Source organism: Magnolia sinica, chromosome 18, assembly GCF_029962835.1.
Source record: "Magnolia sinica isolate HGM2019 chromosome 18, MsV1, whole genome shotgun sequence".
Classification (NCBI taxonomy): domain Eukaryota; kingdom Viridiplantae; phylum Streptophyta; class Magnoliopsida; order Magnoliales; family Magnoliaceae; genus Magnolia; species Magnolia sinica.
Genome location: NC_080590.1, coordinates 25,709,503 through 25,723,528, shown reverse-complemented (window position 1 = coordinate 25,723,528; position 14,026 = coordinate 25,709,503).

The window sequence follows — 14,026 nt, the reverse complement described above, 5'->3', positions numbered from 1 at the left end:
TGAAGTAAGATGAGAACTAGAATAAGAGTTCTTTTAAAGTAGATGAGACTGATGTAGAGCGGGTCGCGGACACTTTCATGTCAAAGATGGATCAATTTTATTTCCATCATTACTATTTATAGTAAGTTTTAGTTTGATTATAACTCTTCATCCGTTGGCTTTAAGAGTTGTGTCCAACATGAAAAATGTTTAGAAAAATTAGGAGAATAAAGTAGTTAAGCCACATAGGACCTTACTATAAATAGTAAATTTTCTATTTATAGTAAGTTACGAATTTTAAGGAATTTTATTTGTAGTTTAATTCCAAAATTTCTTCCAAAGTTTGGTATTCTTATTCTAAATTCATTTTTATTATCTATCAATCAATTTACGAATTTTCATGAATACTATTTCTATTTTCTTGTTTTTTCCTCGTGGATTCGAAAAGTCTCTATAAGGCGTCTAGAGAAGCTTCATGGATTTGAAGTAGTTATCCTTGAAAAAGATGGTGATTGACCTCATCACATTCATCCATGCGTCATCGCACCAGGATCATGTATACATAATCAGGTTTAGGTCATATTAGGGTATGGGCCGGGGCATACCCACACCATCCATTTATTAATCAAGCTCAAAAAAGTACTCACACCTATCTAGCTATCACCTTGCTGGGCCTATTTATGGTTTTATGTACTGGTCGGGCCTACCCGCTCATTGACACTTCCCCTCTAGTGTTAGAGTTATTTCACTGTTCTGCTACTTTTGATAAGATAATTGCTGGGTTGCTACGTTATTCTCTAGCTTTTTAGGTAAATGGCTTTTGATTATATGTCAATAGCTTTGTCCTGGAATGGGAAGAGTGCCCTTTAAAGCACTTGTTACTTGTGAAATATAAAAGGTAGGAGTGGCAATGGGCCCTATAGAGCTAAGGCTAGCCCCCAGACTTGGTTGGCCCTGAGCCTGAAATCTAGGACTGATGCTTGGCCCAGGTCAGGCCAAGGTCAATGTTGAATGGCCTGCCCAGCCTATTGGCTAGATGTGTGCCACGGGTATAAAGGTTCAAAAGACACTTGTTAATGTGGTTCCTATTTTACATACACGTGTGGTTTAAATATAACCTTTTCGATTCCAGGGTCACGTGCCCAGCTGTCTATACATAGATTTTATATTGTGGATGGTGGACATCCCAAGAAAATTTCTTAAATTATGCTTATTTTAAAATCTGGATCACTTAACTATTTGCCTCACCGGGCCGGTCTGGCCTGGCCTATAGCCTAGCCTTATGAGCTAGGCCTTTTCGGGTAGGTTAATTAAGGCTAGGACCATGCCTAAAGGACTAGGGCTAGTCCTATGGCTCGGTTCTAGCTCTAGCTCGGACATTGCCACCCCTAATAAAAGGGGAGTTAAATGATATTCACACAATATATGGCATTTGATAGGTACGCATACACATGGAACCCATGGATATTGTTGATGCTGATTTCCGCTCGCCCCCTTAATAACCTTGAAACCTGTACAGATAGAAAGGAAAAGGTGACCCTGGTTTCGCCAGGGGACCCTCCGATGCTTAAGTTAGAATCTGGGTCTAAGAGGTTTTTAGGGCGAGGATTTTTGCATACCTTTTACCATGAAGGTTCTTACATTTATAAGTCTGTCGTACCTCATAGGGTTTTCATGATCAGAGTAGATTACGTAATTATGATAGATTTCAATCTCTTGGGATCCGTAATCCCCGATAGTCTTTGATTCTTGGAGATCTTAATCTTATCTACCGGAGAATCTTGGGTAAAGATCTAGAGTTTTACTAGGTAACTTCTGGATATAGGGTAATATAGCTCGGCCGACTTTTTTTCTTTAGCACAGTCGTGCCGAGATAGGTTTTACAGCTTAATTCTCCATCTACTTTATTGGCTGACCCAATCTTTGAGTCGGACTAAAGTTCGGACGGCTTTGGAACCGACTCATGTTAAGTCGGTTTGGGCTTTCCTCTGCGAGGCTTCTGATTGAGCCTTGAGGTGCACTTCCTCCCTTAGAGGTTTCGCTTTGTGACTCAGGACGCTCAGGCCACGGACGGGTCAGGAACCTCACGGTCCGAACTATGTTTCTTCATCCAGCGTTCTTATGGACTTTGGGCTTTATTCGGACTCAGCATCCAACGAGTCCGAGCCATTGCTTCACTATTCTTTCGCTTTTCTAGCTGACTCAAGGACATGTCATATTTTTTTTCTCAACAAATATGCTTAAAACACAGGTCAAAAATCAAATTAGTTGAATAATACTAACCTTAGAGTTATGGGCACTTGTTTTTTAAAATAGAATTATTTGGATAATTTTCATTTTTAACTATAGAATGAATGTACATCTATGAGAGTTGGATGATAAAATAAGTGAAATTTTTTGTTCATGCTTATATCCTGTTATTGGCAAAATTGAATTGGCATGCTTTACGAGATATGCAACTGATCATATAAGGGGTATTTTAGAACTATTCTGACTAAGAATACCTAAGGGCCAATTTAGTCGGGCGGATTGGAAGGGATTGGATGGTATTGGAAGGGATTGGAACTTAAATCCCGGGATTGGCCGGATGTGCCAAATAGATTGGGTGACCTGATCCCAGGATATAGCAATCCCATGGATCTTAAGACAATCCACTAACAACACCATCATTACCTTTAGATCCCATCCAATCCACCCTAATCCGTTCAAATTTGCCTGGGACGTGTTTGGTTTGACGGATTGGAAGGGATGAGAAGGTTTAATCCCGAGATTGGCCAGGCCTATCAAACAGACTCGATATAGCAATCCCGGGATATATCAATCCCATGGATCTTAAGACAATCCACGGACAACACCATCATTACCTTGAAATCCATGCCATCCACCCTAATACCATTCAATCCCTTCCAATCCACCCCGCCAAACAGGCCCTAAACGAACTCCTGAGCTACCGATGCATCGAGTATGAGGTGAGCCCTTAGCGAACCTCGATAACTGACACCAAACTGAACTGCTTGATGTCAGCGCTCGGTAATAGGATTATATCTCGAGCTAATTAGATCAACCCTAACTTGAGATGCCGGATATCCAGAGAGAATCTCACCTCGAATCAATAAAGGAAGGATTTGATACGATTTTAATTGAAAATTATGCCAATTCAGTCTCGACGAGATTCTCTACAAGATCTCTATTCATATAATTTCAGCATATCTAACGTGGAATCGAATTGCGTACTAAGTTACTCAGTACGCTCTTATCGTACTGAGTAAACTCAGTTGGGCCCACTGTGAATGCATGTGGTTTATCCACGCCGTCCATTCATTTTTCCAGATCATTTTATAGGTTCAACCCAAAATTGATACATATACAAAGCTCAAGTGGACCATACCACTGGAAAAAGTGGAAGTATTGATTTCAACCGTTGAAAACTTTCTAAGGCCCCCAGTGATGTTTATTTGTCATCGAACCTGTTCATAAGATAAGAAAGACACGGATAAAGGAAAAACACAACTATCAGCTTGATCTAAAACTTCTGTTGTCCCCAAGAAATTTTCAACGGTAGATGTTCAATTCACACTGTTTCCAGTGGTGTCTATATACTCCATTTTTTTTGGATAAAGCCCTAAAATTATGTGTTAAAAGAGATGGACGGAGTGGATATAATGTATGAATGACACTGGGGTACTGAGTTACTCAATACGCTTACCGTACTGAGTTACTCAGTACACAATCCGCTTCCATCCAACGTATCCTACAAAGATATATAAGTCCGGGGTATCCCACTAAGATACGCAAGCTTAGAATCTACTAAGTACTCTATAAATACACAAACTCTCATTGGAGGAAGGTAAAGACAAAAGATCCTAACTCAAGTTCCATTTCTACTTTAATTCGACTTACCTAACTTAGGCGTCGGATAGTCCCCGGCCATAATTGGAGCCCCCGCTCTCCTTTACATGCTACCGGTGCAACACTCATACGTCTATCAGTGTAGCCTCTGCCCATCTAGATTTGGGCAACAACATATCTAAATTGGGAGCATAATTTGGACAGTTTAATTTCAATTAACTGTATACCATCTACGCAATGTCTTATATATAATTTATACGAGCCTTCCCATGCACACAATTGCATTGGGCACATCACCCATCTGGACCATCCATCAGGTCATGACTACTATTCCTTGATTAAAAATGTTAATGCTCATTAATTGTTGCGATTTTTTCACAGAAGCCAGGAGGAGAGCAGGTGGACCTCATGGACCGTCCAGATAACTGATGTGAATGCCAAGGTTTCCAAATCCAACTATTTGCACGGGAAGTTCCCCCATACACTTCGCCCAGTGGATCATTACCCTTTTAGTAAGGCATCACGTTTTGTTCCTTCTAAAAAAGGTTGAAAGCGTTATCAATGCACTTGAAGCTACCGTGTGCTCCAAGTCGGGCCCACACATGATGATTAATATGGAATCCAAATTTCTCACGAGGTGAGCCAACTCATCTTCACCGTATATTTTAAGAATTCTCGTCTTCTAAAATTCAAGTGGAGACATGACGAGCAACTTCTAGTGGTGGAGCCCACCTGAGTTTTGGAAGGTCCTTATTGGTGTGACCCTTCATCCCAGTGGCTGACACCTGATTAGTGGGTTGGTTGGAAGTTTCTGTGGTAGGCGCCGACTACCTTCATCATATTCCCTTTGGTGTGGCCGACCTCAGTTGGATAGATTTTCAAATAAATGCCTAACGTGAAAACCAGATGCACGGTTTAGATTTCACGTAGGAATCATTGCGGGCCCACACCTCGGGATTTCAAACCCATGTGAATAAAACCCGAGGTGGACAAGGTTCCGTGTACGCAGAGGATTTGCTAATTCGAAGGCGGTCTTACGTTGCAAATACCACATGCAACCACACGTGCGAATGAGGAACACTTGTGTGAGACCGGAGCTTTCCATAAAATTGGAAACAGTGCTTTGGCTTGGTTTTCGGACAGAAGATAAAACCTTTTAGGAAACGGATTGGCTACTCCCCTGCCATCATCCCCGTGGCTGGTGGTCAGTGCTCTGTGGGCCTTACCATGATGTATATGTTTCATCCATTCCATTCATCCTTTTTTAAAGATCATTTTAGGGCTTGATATAAAAAATTAGAGGTATATAAATCTTGGGTGGTCCACACCACATGAAACCAATAGTGATTGAATATCCACCATTAAAATCCTCCTAAGGCCCACTGTACTGTTTATTTGATATCCAATCTATTGATTAGGTCATACAAGCCCAAACGAAAGGAAAAAAAAAAACAAAAATCAGCTTGATCCAAAGCTTTTATGGCCCCAAAATGTTTTTAATGGTCTACACTAATTCGACCCTGTTTCCTGTAATGTGGTCCACATGGATGAAACACATACATCATGGTGGAGCCCACAGAACACTAACCACCAGCCATTGGCTGGTGTCGGGTTCTAACCTTTTAGTACTTCTGTCAGTACGGTCAGATGTTACGGTCAGATCTGTATTGACGTCAGTAAGTTCTAGTCTTCCCTCACGAGGCATGTGTTATATCCAAACATCCCATCCATTCGGCAATCTCGTCTTGCAGCTGAAAAATAAGAAAGCGCTGGGAGATTGAAGGTCTACCATTGAAACCCTTTCGGGTCACATGAGTTTTGGGTCAACATGAAATTTGTTTATCCTCTTCATACATATATTTTTAACCTTATTAACTGATTGGATGGAAAATAAACATTACAGTGGGCTTTACAAATTTTTTAACTATGAAAATCATTGTCTTCACTGCTATTTTTGGTGTGGCCCATCTGAGCTATGGATATGATACATTTATTTTCAAATGCTCTAAAATGATCTTGAAAAATAAATGAACAATATTGTGGGGGCCATGTTATTTGATCTCCTTTGGACCGTTCGTACAACACGAGGAGCATAGGCACTCATCTTTGCCCGAGCGACACGTATTTACACCAGCTATATAGCGGGTGTGCGGTACACAGCCAATCCGCTTCCGATTTTACAGGTTGGATGGCAAACACATGGACGCGTATTGCGTCCTACCCGAGCAGGGCTCTGTGGGGCCCACCATGATGTAACTGTTTTATCCACGCCATTAAAAGATTTTCTCAAATCATTTTAAGTTATTATCCTAAAAATAGGCAGGTCCAGCTCCAATGGACCACAACAAAGGAGGCTGCACTGATAATGACACTCTCCGTTGAAACCTTTCTAAGTGTCAGTCTTATATTTTTTTTTACCATAAACCTATTCATAAGGTCATGTAGAGCTGGATAAAGTGAAAACACAAATTTCAGCTTGATCGGAAACGTTCCCAACCTGTAAGAAGTTTTTAATAGTGGATGTTCAATCCCCACCTTGTGGTCCAATTAAGCCTTGGACCTGCCTCATTTTTTGGTTCATATATTAAAATAATCTGAGAAAATCATTGAACGGCGTGGAAAAAACAGTTATATCACGTTAGGCCCCACAGAGCCCTGCCCAAATAGATTACCGTTCCAGCGGGGTAGGACGCAATCCGCGTTCCAAACACATACATCGAGATGAGGCACCTTCAGTGCCCAACACTTCGCCACACCACTCCTGGGTGGTTTTGGCAACGGGGAGCGCATTAGGTGCAGTCGCGGCCTCACCCAACCCGGTGCAGCCTTGACCGTGGGGCCCACCTTAATGTATGTATTGTACATCCACACTGTTTACCCATTTTTCCAAGCCATTTTAGGGAATGATCCACAAATAAAGAAGATCCCATTCTCAGGTGGAACACACCATAGGAAAGAGTTGTGATTTGATGCTCACCATTAAAATTTTCCTAAGGCCCACTGTAGTGCTCACCCTAATGTTTGTTTCTGTCCAACCCCTTGATAAGGTCACACAGACTTGGAGGAAGGGAAGAAAAAATTAAATGTCAGCTTGATCCAAAACTTTTGTGAGCTTTATGTAGTTTTTAGTAGTTACCACTGCTTCCTTTAGTGTAGTCCATCTAAGAATTGGATCCTTTATTTTTGGATCATTTTTTTAAATGAGCTGGAAAAATAGATGAACAGTGCAGATACGCGATACATATATCAAGATGGGCCATGGCCACCGGGGTGAAATCAGATTGGGTACTGAGTAACTCAGCATATTTTTATCAAACTCGGTTGAGCCCCCCTGAAATCGGATTATGCCATCCATCCATTTTCCCATCATTTTAGGGGTTGAGCCCAAAATTGAAGAATATCCAAAGCTTAAATCATCCATTCCATTGGAAAAAATTGGAATAATGATTTCCACGATTGAAACCTTCCTACAGCCCACAGTAAGGTTTATTTGTCATCCAACTTATTTATAAGATCACACAGGCATGGATTAAGAAAAAAATAAGTATCAACTTGGTTAAAAACTTCTATGGTCTATAAGAATTTTTTTCAACAGACATTCAATTCACACTGTTTCCTGCGGTGTGGTCCACTTGATCTTTGGATATGCTTCATCAAGCCTTAAAACTATCTGGTAAAATAGATGAACGAAGTTGATAAAATAAATAAATCACGTTGAGCCTCACAAGAGTTTACTAACTACGCAGGGCATACCTAATCAACTCGCCGGCAACACTAGCTATTCTCGTCTAACGAAAGATGGGAGCGGATTGGGCACTACCGTCTCTAGTTATGAACGGACAGGAGCTATGTGGGCCATTGTGATGTATGGGTTTTATCTACACAGTACATTCATTTTATCATTTTTAATTTAAAGCATGCGAGCCTAAAGATGAGGTAGATCGAACGCTCAAGTGGACCACACAGTGGGGATTAAATAACTACAGTTGAATACTTCTTGAGGACCACAAAAGTTTTGTTCAAGCTGACATTTGTGTTGTCCATTCATCCAAGTCCACAAGGTCTATGTGACCTTATGAACATGTGAGATGGCAATTAACCATTAGTCTGTGTGCTAGGAGGTTCGCTCACCTTACTCCTTCCTATGGTGTAGTTCACTTGAGCCTTAGATCTGTCTCACTTTTTGAATCATATAGTCAAATGATACGAAAATGGATGGAAACTGTAGATAAAACTGATACATCACGGTGCCCTCTCATAGCCCCATCTGTTCCTTAGATACTGGAGGGCAGTACTAATCCGAACGGGAGCAGATGAAACGCAAATTGCCTACTCATAACCCGGCTACTGGTCAATGCTCTTCGGGCCTAAGATGATTTATGTGTATTATTCATACTGTCCATGTAATATTTCAGATTATTATAGAAAATGTTTTTAAAAATAAGTACGATCCAAATCTCATGTGAACAACGCCGCAGGAAAATAGTCGTGATTGAATGGCCATCATTAAAAACTTCTTAGGGGCACTATAATGTTTATGAGCTAACGTAATGTTTATTTTCCATCCAACCTGCTTAGGTCACACATACATAGATGAAGGGAAAACACAAATATCAGCTTGATTCGAAACTTTTGTGGCCCAAGGAGTTTTTAACAGTGGGCAGTCAAGGACCCCCTTTTCCTGTGGTGTGGTGCACCTAAGATATGGGTCTGACTCGTTTTTGGGATCATGCCATAAATTAATGGTCCAGAAAAATGGATAGATGGCATGGATAAAAGGCATTCATCATGGTAGGCCCACAGTGCACATGATAGAAACGCAGCGAAAGGTATCATTTGACAATTATCTTAATTAAAGAGGTAGTTTAATGAAAAGTTAATTTAAAAATGTATTGAAATGCAAATATGACATTAATGAGATACTATTTTGTAAATTATTATTATTGTTGTTGTTGTTGTTGGTGGTAGTGATGGTGCCGCTGTTGATGATGAAATAAAATTTGTATAACCATATGTACCTAGGAAAGTTTTTCTAGGTGCTTTTTGTCATAAAAGGGACTGAGCAAAGTGACACTTGAGTGCAGGCAGGCTGGAAGAAAGAAATGGCCAAAATTTTAGAAAAGTAGAAAAATTATAAGGAAATGTGGGGAGCAACACCAAGAGATAGAGAAGGACGACCATGATTGCAGTAATGGTATACGACTCATCTCTATATTTTCCCATATTATGTTTACTTAAGTTTTATATTCATCTTACTATAATATTCTAACGTGAGTTAATGTAAATGTGAGTTAATGTACTAGATATAAAATATGTATTTCACACCTTCATTATAATGGGTCTCACATAGCCTTTGTTGCATTGTCTTCTTCCTACTTCTATGAATGGACGTTACACAAAGATGAGAAGTTCTGAACTACTCCATCAAAGAATTTAAAAGAAAAATGTACTTATGAGTAAAATCTAAGCTAGTTTTAAGTTTTTGTGGGTGAAATCTGAATAGTACATTAGACAATGGCCACTTTTTAAAAAAAAAATAAAATTCTCAAAGTATATTTAACTTTCTTTAAATGTACTCTTCTCATATCCTTTAAGTATTTGAAGTTTTCCACCCAACAAAACTAATTGCATGAACAAAAATATCAAGTTACTCGCATTAGATATAGTAGAAAGTATAGGTCAGAGATATTGCCATGTGAAACATTTGGACAAAGGCAGAGAAGAAATCAGTAAGTGAGAGAAAATGAGAGAGGAATTATAGTAAAGATGTGGGCTGCCCTTTTGTGCAGATATATATATATGTGTGTGTGTGTGTGTGTGTGTGTGTGTGTGTGTGTTCATAGTTTTTTAATTGGGTAAAATCCATCTTCACATTTTCTTAGGGTGGGGCTAACTTGAGCTTTAGGTCTACCATGTTTTTTGTTTAACATTTTACTATGAAACAATGTAATATATGTGCAATATGGATTTCTACAGCCTCACGATGAACCTAGTAGAGTGCTTGTTGAATATGGTCTTCTATTACTATGCTCCAATGCAAGCTACACTCAAAAGTGATCAAGAAGTTCAAGTAAACCATTTGCATTAAAGAAACAAAAAGATGCGGGTATAATTTAAGCCATTTGAAGGCGGTTGTGGGTGAAATTCGAATCATACATTGAACTACAATCACATTCGTAGTTTCTAAGTTGCCCACATGACTTCATTTAAAATTCTCCACATGTACTTAAAATATTTTAAATTTTCCACTTACGGGCATTACAACTTAAAGATCGTTTGGGTGCTTCTAAAATCCTTTACCAGCCGTTTGAGTAAAGGGACAGAAAAGTGCTGAAAAAAAGCTGTCATTATTATGCAACGATGACTATCCAACATTTTTCATGTACATTAATTCTCATTCATTTTATTTTATAAATCTTATTTGGATAACATGTGAAAATGGAAATAAAAGGCTCTCACAAAAGTCATATAATTTCTTGTCCATGAAATTTAATAATTGCGTTTGGTTAATGATTGTTGTTTTATATATATAATTCAATATTCTCTCTCTCTAAATATATATATATTTTTTAAAATGTTAAATTTTGATAACCTATTCCATTTTTTTTTCCAATAGGCCCCAAGTTGTTAAGTGTTTGGAGACAAAGGGTCAAGTAGTGTTTGGATGGTAAAATTTACTTATTGCTAAATACTTCTTTTTGACAAGCAAAAATTTAATATTTCATATTATGGGTAAAAGGATTACCTTTGCAAAGACATCATTAATATTAGAGCATGATGGTAGATATACATGCACTATTTGTACAACACATTGTGGTACACCAATCCAACCATCATATGCGACCCTTGATGCTCTCTCAATCAAGTGGATTGCTTCATTAGGCGGACCACATGACAAGGAGCAGCTGGGATGGGATGCCCACCATTAGAAATCTTTCAAATTAAATTTTGTAGGGTCCACTGTGATAAGTGCAAGAAAGGCTCACAATGGGGTTGGACTGGCCTGATAGGCTTTCGCGCTTAGCCCACCTCGGGCCGGGCTAGTGCTAGAGTATCAAGCCAGTAGGCCGGGTTCAGGCTCAAAGCATGTGCCCCATTCTAAATTGGGGCGCACGTGGACATTACTTTCCAAAAGCCGGTCAGCTTGGTGCAGCTAGCCCATTAGGGCAATTTTTTAATTAAAACCATACCCACTTTCGGGCTTTTTAAAAACATTTTTCTCTTTCTTTATTATCATTTTTCCCTTTCGCCCAACATATTGAAAGAATATTCCACTTTCCAATCAATGGCTAAAACCCAGTTTTTTCATCTTCATGTTTTCATTTCTCCTTTCGAGAGGGCTTAAGCTCGAGCCTGGCCCTGTATGAACACGCCTGGCTAGTAGCCACTTGTAAAAACATGCATGCTTGGAGACGGATTGTATACTGATACTGCTCGTAGCCACTTGTTATTAGACAGTGATATGTGGACCCACCATGATATCTGTTTTATTCAGGCCATTTGCCCATTTTTCTAGCTCATTTTAGGCATGGCTAAAAAATGAAGCAGATTCAAGTCTTAGGTTTTCCACACCGTAGGAAACAATGGTGACTGAATGCTACCATTAAAACTTATTAGGACTATAATAGTTTCTCCAAGTCTGGGTGACTTAACCAACAAGTTGGATGTAAAATAAACATTGTAGTGGGCCTTGGGAAGTTTTTAATGGGGGCGTTCAATCACCACTGTTTATATATATATATATATATATATATATATATATATGGTGTGATCCACATGATATTTTGATCTGCCTCAATTTTATTATTATTATTTTTTTCCTCAAAAATGGATGGACGGCCAGAATAAAAATCATACATCATGTTGGGGCCCACAGAGCACCGTCCAGCAGACACATTGCTATTGGCAGTGTCAGTGTGCGATCCACGGAACTGGGCCTACGGACGCTGTTACATGCCTTGACAGTACTCTGTGGGGGCCATGATGTATGTGTTTTATCCACGTCCCATCTGTCTATTTTCTAGATTATTTTAGGGGATGATTCAAAAATGAGATTGATCCAAATGTTATGGACCACATCACCAAAAAATAGTAGTGATTGAACCTCACCATTAAAAGCTTCCCAAGCCCACTGTAATGTTTATTTGTCATTCAACTTGTTAATTTGGTCAAAAAGACCAAAGTAAAGGTAAAACACAAAGCTTCATCCAAAATTTCCACAACCCTTGAGAAGTTTGTAATGGTAGGCGTTCAATCACCACCTTTTCCTATGGTGTGGTCTACATGAGATTTGGAATTGACTCATTTTTTGTATGCCTTAAAATGATATGAAAAAAAAAAAAGGATGGATGGCATGAATAAAACACATTCATCATGGTGGGGCTCACGGAGCAAACATTCCACGTCCAAGGAATTCGATCGCACATAGAGTAAAGCAATGTGGATCCACTTTGATTTATGTGCCATATGTACGTACTTTCTATCAACACCTTGGCTTTTACTTAAAATTGAAGCATATCTAAAAGCCCAGGTGAGCCACACCATAAGAAACAGTAGGATAATGACATTCAGTGTCGAAATATTACTACTGCCAACGTTCCATGCACACGGTTCCATGTGGCCTGGTTCACTTGAGCTTTGGATATGCTTCAATTTTATGCTCATGGCTAAAACGAGCGGGTTGTTGGGCCCTACATAGTTTACACTATATAGATAAATATTATGCCAACGCCACTGTATTTCAACAATTAAAAAAAAAAAAAAAAAAAACTAGTGAGATTAACCTGATTAATGTCACCATAGCTTCGCACCTTTGAAATTATCGAAATCATTAAATGCCGTAAATGACACTAACTATGAGAGAGAGGTTTGCTGCAGTATCAGTACATCCCTTCCGTACTACAACTTTTACAACAGGATTCTGTCTTTTGGATCCGAGTCATTCTGCAATGATCCAAACTGTTTATATGGTGGGCCTCACCATAGACGAGTTAAGATAAATGAAAAGCCTTTCATATTCGAATATTTCAACCCTCTCATCATTTGATTCTTTTCTTTTGAATTTTGGCCGCTGTTTAGTATCCATGAGTAGAGCGTCCAGCATTTAAATATTTTCTTTTTTTTAATAGTGGATCACCCATCCACGGTGAGACCCATCAAATAGATCGTTTGGATCATCGAGACATAATCCTAAATCCAACGGCTAATTTCACGGGTGGAAACGTCCTGATGTATTGTTGCGAACTTAACTCTATTTCCGGTAAAAGCTCAGAGCCACGATTCCGAAAGATACGGCAAATGACGTTTGTTACGAGGATGTGGTACGTTAGAGCCGGAATAACCGGAATAAGGTACAACGTTCTTTCATAGCACGTGTGGCAGGGTGAAGTATCGATCGAAACCGTTCATCTAGTTACCCGTATCGTGGATGGAAAACGGTTCAAAATATACATATGTCAGTTGTGTCCTTAAAAACGACGATAGCAAATAGCTAATGATAAAATTCATTACAGTTAAATAAACAAAAGTGATGGATAAAATTTCCCAATGTCTATTATTCTTTGAATACAAACCATCTGTCGCATGTAACATCAGATTGACGGCTTCGATTGACATATAATTCTGCCACTTATACAATATAGATTTGGTCCTACGTAGGCCGTCTTCTACAGTATCATCAGCTGATTCCGATTTACGAAAGACCTGGGATTTCGGATCGGAATTTTGCTAACCCCACGCGCGCATGGAGCATGTCTACACGCAAGCACATGTAACGACGTGGTGCACCGTGCAGGCGTTCTAGATCTACGCTTCGATAAAGTGGGCCACACTTAGATCTTGTGGGACAGAAATCAGGCCGATTCTCTCCGCAGTTCATCACAATATACCAACGTAGGACGGCTAAAACTAATTCTTTTTAGCCATCCATTTGTGTTACTTAACGTGGTCCAGCTGATAAGTAAAATTTTCGTATTTTATAAGCCAAAGATCTAGACACTGGTCCCCTCTTGATGGAAGGCTAAGATTTTGAATACGTTTTCATAATGGTACATGTGCTTGTATGTAGATTCGTAAGGCCACGCTCGCGAGTAGTACCAGCAAACCCAGAGCGAGGGCATTTTCTTGGCTTTTGCCTGAGCTATTTCTACGCCTTCCGTTTCTTCTGTAAATGTGTGGCCCACACGTACAAAGGTTAAAA